The sequence below is a fragment of the Falco biarmicus genome, chromosome 1 (assembly GCF_023638135.1).
Source record: "Falco biarmicus isolate bFalBia1 chromosome 1, bFalBia1.pri, whole genome shotgun sequence".
Lineage (NCBI taxonomy): Eukaryota > Metazoa > Chordata > Aves > Falconiformes > Falconidae > Falco > Falco biarmicus.
In genome coordinates this window covers 104,053,142-104,060,538 of record NC_079288.1, presented here as the reverse complement: position 1 = coordinate 104,060,538, position 7,397 = coordinate 104,053,142, and positions in this window count along the sequence as shown.

Here is a 7,397-nt window from a genome sequence, read left to right as displayed (position 1 = left end):
TTTCTCCACCCTCCAGTCCAGGTGAGTCCCGTGGTGGGGAACCATGTGTGGGGCCAGGTGGGCTGCACTGGCTCACCCAGCGCCCATAAATCGTCTTGGGGCTGTGCTGGGAGGGGGCAGGGAAGGTTTCCTTTCCCGGTTGTGCCGGAGCAGCTCCCTACCTTTGGGGGTGCTTCTAGGGAAAGTGCTTTTTGGAGAAGCTGGGGGGCTCTGGGCTGTGCTGGGCTCCAAGCGGTGGTTTCCCCTGGGGGCTGCTGTTAGAATGCAGGAAGCTGGGCAGGGCTGTGTTGTCTTCAGAAGTTGGAAGTGCAGAAGGAGCGTGGCTTGGCTCCTTGCTGTCCCCTCCATCCTTGCGTGAGTGGGGGGTGGGGCTGGCTATCATGGCGAGCATCTTCCTGAGGGGCTGTGCCCCGGGGAAGGGGCTGCTTCAGCTACGGGGCTGTGAGTCCCTGCTGCCACAGGCCTACTGAGGGAGATATTCCCGTGGTGCTGGCAGCTTCGCTTGGCTCGAAGCTCCTGTAGATGGTAAGAAGGACTCGCCTTTTGCTTGTGGTCCCTCCATTGAAGCTGCCAGCAAGACTCCCTGCTGCTTTGGAGCACCCTCCAAAGGTGTGCTATCACCGGGTGACCTCACTGCCTTCCCTGGATGGAGACCTGCTCCCAGGTAAGCCCTGAGGGCCACTGGAGCTCACATCACCTCATCTCAGAGCTCTGTGGTCTTGTAGGGAGATGCCCAGCTCAGGCAACCGGGCCAGGCAGAGGTTTTTTTTAACCGGGAGGAAACAGCAGCCCTGGGTGTGTGGCAGGGGGATTTGGATGCCAGCAGAGCTCATCCCACCACCACCACTGCTGCCCCCAGGGGCTGCAGGGTATGGCTGGGGGCACCGGGCCCCTGCTGCCCGAACAGCTCCAGCCCCGTGGTGGCTGCCAGCAGCTCGGCGTGGTGGTTTTGGCTGCCCAGAAGCAGAACAAAAAAAGGTTCAGGTGATGCCACCTCAATGTTTTCAAGGTTCTTCTCTTGCTTGACTGTTACTGCTTGAGAAGCAACTTCTTTTTGCCTTTAAAAGGACAGGCAGGGCTAGATGGGCTGTAAAAGGGATTAAAATGTGATGACAGCTGATGGTTTTGAGATTAATCTGAGGAATGTTGTTTGTTCTGTATTATTAATGAAGTTATAGTCCTTCTCCTCCCAAAAAGAAGGGCAAGGGAGGGAAAAAAATCCCTTGACCACACTCTTGGTTGACACCTGAGAAGCCCACTGATGGGAAACGTTGGGTCAGACACTGTTTCCCACCATCAGCTGGGATTTGGGTGGTGGGTGGAGCAGCAGAAATGGTGTGGAGATACACCGAGGGTGTACAGCATCGCTAGGAGAAGGAGCAAACAACAAATTCATTTTTCTATTAAAAAAGCCGCTAGTGAACGGATGCTCAGAGCTCAGAAGAAGGGTGGAGAGCTGTGTCTAGCCCTCGTGGGCTCCGAAATCAGGGTGGGCTGTCTCTGCAGGTGAGTGTGGCAGTGTCCCTGGCGAGGCAATGAGTGCTCTGGGTTGATGGCAGAGGTGCCCCCACCTTCTGCTGCTCTGTAAACAGGTGGTAAAACCCTTTTGGGTTCCTCACAAGCAAGTCTTGTGTGACGCAGGGTTGTCGTAGGTACCACCTGTGCTCCCTGTGTGGATGGGGCTCAAGCCTGGCCTCAGTGGCACCCAGCAGCTGTTGCCTTCAGAAGGTGGTGAGATGCTGAGCACATCTGAAGTGCTGCTGGAGGTGGAGGACACACGGGTAGTAACTTGTCTTTTACATGTCTCTAAAACTTTGTGCTGGCCAGTGGAGAAATGGAGACTGGGAGGTCCACACCACCTCCTTGGGAAAGGCTGGGCTTGCCCACCCTAACTGCGGGCTGCATTGCCACCCCAGTGCCTGTGCTGGTGAGCCTTTGAGTGAGGATGCTGTTATCCTACCAGGTCCCATGGACCTCATGGTTCTTCCTGGCATGCCTTCTCCTTCCAAAAGGAGCACTGCGCCCATGAAGCCTGAGCACTGCTGGTGATGGTAGGCCATGCAGGACATCAACCTCTTCAGCCAGAAGATGTTGCCGGGCACAGCTAGATACAGCCCAGCCTTAATTAAAAAACAAAATCCAGAGCAGGCAAATTCTCCCTGCGAGCAGCTGCTGGGGAGAAACAGATGCAGCAACTTGTTCGTTAACTCGATGCAATATATATTTAAGAGACATATGCTATTCCAGGGTTGCTGCTGAGGTCGTGGCCTTGCAGGTGGGGACAATTAACAGAGGAGTGGATGAGTTAGGGTCGAAGGATGTATGTACGGCGGGTATTGCTGCGGGGGAGCACAGAAGGACAGCTCGCAGCTGCCAAAGGTCAAGGCTGAATTTCTGTGCATCTTCTTATCTTTTCCAGAGCGCTCTGCTCATTACAAGCAAATCGTTTCCTGTTTGTGATGTGGGTTTTTAGTGTGGTTTGGGGTTTTTTTCTTTTTTTTCTTTTTTTTTCTGTTTTTTTCTTTTTTTTTTTCTTTTCTTCCCCCTGCAATAGTTTTGTCAGTTCGTTTAGCTGATAATATCATGGTGCAGCTGGGAAGCCAACTCAATAGCGAAGTAGCCTTTGACTGTGTTGCTAATTGTAAAACCCTGCTGGTCAAGTCCACAACCAAACAGATTTGATGCTAAATGGTGAGATAATTTTATCCCAGCTGGAAATAATTCCATTTGGGTTCCAACCACAAGAGGAGGCTGAAAGAAAACCCTTAGCTGAGCTGAGCTTGGGAAGAGCAGCTCCCTCCCCAGCTGGACTTTTGTATTGGGTTGAGAAGGAAAATGGTTTTGGGGGTGGCATCCAGCTGATTCTGACCTTTTGCTCTCCTGCTTTTGGTATTTGCCTCTTGCAAAGCAAGGCAGGCAGCTGGAGAACCTGATGCCACCAGCTGAACCGCTGTATCGTGCATTTAGCTTGGCACCAAGCCCTTCACTCCCTTTGCCAGGGAAATAAATTGCATTGCATGGCAGAAAAACGAACGTCTTTCCGAGGTGATAAAGATCGATACAGTGGATGAAGACAGGCAAGGAGCTGGTATATGGGATGGAAGGTGCTGCACCGAGCTTTGCTGCCCCGGCCCGTGGACATGCTGGATATGGTCCCCTTTTGCGGGGAGGGAGTCCTGTAGAGTGGCACAGGAGCAGTGCTGTTGTGCCAAGTGGGCTTCATTCCCACGTCCCTGGGGTTCAGTCCCATCCTCCCAGGGACTGGTGCATCTGGGGAGGCTGGTGCCCTGCATCCTGGTCCCTCTGCTTTAACAGAGCAGCAGGGTCTGCTCAGCCTCTGCACAGGGAATGTGGGACAGGTGGTGGGGCAGTCAGACCCGTGATTTGTGTAAGGGTGAGCTGGTGCTGCTTTCCATCCTTGCTGTGGGCTGGCATCAAGGGGAGAGACGTGGTATTGACCTTGGGTGTTTCCCTGGGGCGGGCACAGTGCCACTCATCTCCATCCTACTGTGTGTTGCCTGAGTTCAAATGTGTCCAAGCAGACAAGTGCTGCCAGGAGTGGGAAGGATGCTTGGATCAGAGGCGTGTGATGGTCCTGGGATGAAGGCAGCGTGGTGGCTGGGCCAGGGCTGCCTGCCGGCTAAGGGAGCTGTTGCAAAGCTGTCTTGATGCTGCAGGGCATGGCAGCAAGTTCCTGCCACCTGAAATCAAGCCTTGGTCGCCGGTGTAGGGCAAAATCAGGAGCAGATGGGATTATCGCTGCCTTGTGGGGAAATATGTAGTGTTTTAGCAGGTGCAAGGGCTGCGGGTGCAAACAAGGTGAGCGGAGCTATTAAGACAGCCAGGGCCTGCTGGAGTGTGCAAAACTTGGGAGAGGGACTCGTGAAGCCAACAAGTGAAGCGATGCTGGACCAGGAGGCTCAGCTGAGCCCTCCATCCCTGCGGGAAGGTGCAGGGCAACGGCTCAGGAGCAGTGGGGAAAGGGGATCCCCAATTCTGAGCTGGAAGGATGGTTTTAATGATGCTGGTGTGGTTTTTGGCTTGCTGGCAGAAAGCAGTTAAGTGTGGTCTGGTGGCCTTGGGTCCAATAACTTTATTTGCTGGGGGGGGCAGGGGGAAGTAGGGCTATTGCATATTAAACCTCCTGTACAGCCTTCCCCTCCCGTGGGCTCCTCTCAAGCTGGCTGTGTGCCTGGGGGTGGGTGTGTGGGTGCAAGGCTGGAGCTGGATGGGTGCTGGGGTGGTACCCCAGCGCTGGCAGATGCTCAGCTGGTGGCAGCAGCTCTGCAACCCAACCCTGAGCTCTGCTGAAGCAGCAGCAGTGTGTTTTCGATCTGCATCCCTAGGAGGGCTTGGGGAAAGGCAGGGAGCACTCCGGTGGTGAGAGAAAGAACCTTCCCTGAAGCTGTGCAGGCTCCTCCTTGCTTGTGCACGCTTAAAACCCCTTGTCCCACAGCAGAAGAGTCCTGGCTTCCCCGGGGCCGAGGCTGATGTCTTGCCCCTGCCCAGCTGCAGAGAAACCATCTGTTTTTTACTTTCCAACTGGAAGGAACACAATTAGGGGAAGGCTCGTCATGCCGTGCTATTTATAACTCGGAGGGCTAGCAGAGCATCTGTTTCTCCAGCTCCAAGCAGGGCTGGCTCAGCCCAGGGGTGTGCCAGGGCCCTCGTATTAGGAACGGGTTGATTTTCTTGCTTTTTCTCCTTGATGGTCCCAGTTGGAGCTGGGGGGCAGTTTGCATATGGGACTTGGAACTTGTCACTTCACACTGTGGTGAAATAATTGCTCTCTGTTGCCTGGACCGATTCCTGTGTCATCTGCAAGGAGCTGGCTCTGGTCTGGGTGGCAGAGGCTGGAGCAGAGCCTTGCAGGGACCTTGAGGTGCTGGTCCCCCCTGCTTTCCTCCTCTCGCTCATCTCCTACAGCTTTTCAGGATGGGAGTCCCTCAGGGTTGGTGGAGTTGCAAATCCAGGTCCCTGTAATATAGCTGGTGCTGGGCTGAGCAGGTGGGATAGGGTGAGTGGAAGAAGTCTGGGTGCTCTGTGGAAAAAAACCACCCTTCCTTTTTCACAGGAAAAAACCTGTGGAAATAATTGCAAAATGATGGATTATCTGAAGACTTGTGAGAAATGGCTAGGCCTTCAACACTTACTTTTCTGGCTCTGCTTGCAAATAGCTTTGTTGGCAAGATAAAGAAATGAAGTACCTGGAGCTCCTGGCTCTTTATAGGAAGGGAGGTGGCAGGATGGTGGGTGGGCTCCAGTACACCCTTAGGAGGTTGCTCCAAGGGTGACCTCCCACCAGAGGCTGATGGCTCTTGGTTGTGCCCCTCAGCCCAGGCAGAGGTGCTGTTTGCTTGCCAGAGCTCAGACCTTCACCCTGCCCTGGCTGCACTGGGATGCTGGGGAGCAGAAAACCTCCCCAGCGGGGTCTTACCTTGTGTTGGGCACCTGAGGCTGCTCTTGGCTGCTGACACTGAGCTGGCTTCATCTCTGCCTCGAGAGGCTTACAACAAGGGTTTGCAGCAAGCTTTTTCTGGAGTGAGGGCTCTCTAGTCCAGCTTGGATGTTCCCTTTTGATGTCCATGGGGGAAGTAGCTCCAGGCTCCTCGCTGTGGCCCTGGTGGGCTGGCAGACACCCCCAGGTGCTCAGTGGGGCTCTGGTGTGAGCTCCAAACCCTCTGGCACAAGGTATAGCGGGAGAGGGCAAAGGTGATTTGCTGACAAGGTGTTTGCTTATTTTTTATGGGATTGGGAAATAGATAATAGATTTATCTCTGTTTAAACACTGGGAACTGCAGCATCACCTCTGCTCAACCAATCCGGAGGGGTAATAAAAATAAATAAAGGGCTAAAAATAAAAATGCACAAATCTTGCTGTGTAGCATCCAGGAAGATAAGTTGGGTGGGCTAAAGGCCAAGTGGTTTTATTGGAGGTGGTGGTGAGCCACGAGAGAGGAAGGTGAGGGTCTCCCTGAGCTGCCTGGTACTTGAGAAACAACCTTTGAATAGGAGCAGCAGCCAAAGAGCACCGCAAGCCAGCGGCACCTGCTGAGTGGGCTGCGGAGGCAGATTCGGGGATGTTTGGTCCTTGTGTTGCAAACTTTGTGATGGGTTTTTGGTGGGAAGTCACCTGTTGGAAGCTGGAGCTGTAGGGACGTGGGCTGCAAGGACAGGGTGATACCCTCAGCTCTGGTCTGAGCTGCAGTGTGCTTAACATGCCATGCTCTCACCTGGCAGGCAATTAGCTCACCTAATGAGCTTTATTGCTCCTGGAGGCTACAACCAAGGGCTGCCTCTGAGACCTGGAGAGGGATCACGTCATCTGCAGTGCGGCTGCCAGACCCTGCTGCTGCCCGAGAGGCTGAGGGAATAGGATGTTCCACACAGAGCTACGTGAACTATTTTTTATATATAAATAAAATATCTCTGAGATGAAAGTGAGCCAACGTGGGGGAGGTGGGAAGCCTTTGGGAAAAAATGGGAGTTTACTATTTTCGTAAATAAAACAAGCTCATGGCAGGGAGTTACTTATCTTTTTTTAAAAAAGAAGGAAAGGAGAAAAAAAAGGGTGATTTATTATTATTATAATTATCATGGCATGTCCTGGCTGTTTGTTTTTTTTTCCTTTCCTCCCTGCCATAGTAGTGCGAGGAGCACAGAAGTCCCTGGGCAAGCTGGAGGGTATGAGGTGGGAATGTGGGAGGGGTGTTTGTAGCCATCACCTTGAACACAGGCATCCTTCCCCGGTATCAAAGTGTTTTTTTCCACTTGACAAGTGCATCTGGTATTTGTTAGTCTGCCTTCCACCTTGGCCCCAGTGCTGTAGGCACCAACACATTATCCATATCGCAGGGCAGGTGCATTATGAGTAAATAAGGTGCAAAGCCCCGTGCGTCTGTGGTGTGGTCACCCAGGAAAGCCCTTTGGTGCGGTCTTGGCACTGGTTCCCTCTGCCCCATATCAGAGCTGCCAGTACAGCATCCTTCCTCCAGCAGACCCCCGTCACCTGGTAACCCTGAAATTCCCAAATCCAGCAGGCATCTGAACTGGGCTGTGTGGTTTCTGGGCAGACAGGCTGTGATGGGGCTGTTCGAGTTCCGCCTTGCAGAGGCTTGGGGACAGCCCTGGCTTGACCTGGGGTTAGCTGAAATAACTCCCCCCTCTTTATTCTTCACAAAACAATGTATTTAACAACCCTGCCACTGTGCAGTGGACTGACTTGCACCATCCCCATGTGGGCAGAGTCAGGGCATCTCTGCACCTCGCTCACGGTCCCTGCCTCTGTCCTCACAGTTTTTATCTGAGGCTGATGCTGGGTTTCACCCAGCAATGCCTTGGAGCTTTATGGGCTGTATCCCACAGTACTCAGCCTGGCAAGCCCTTCCCCAGCTATT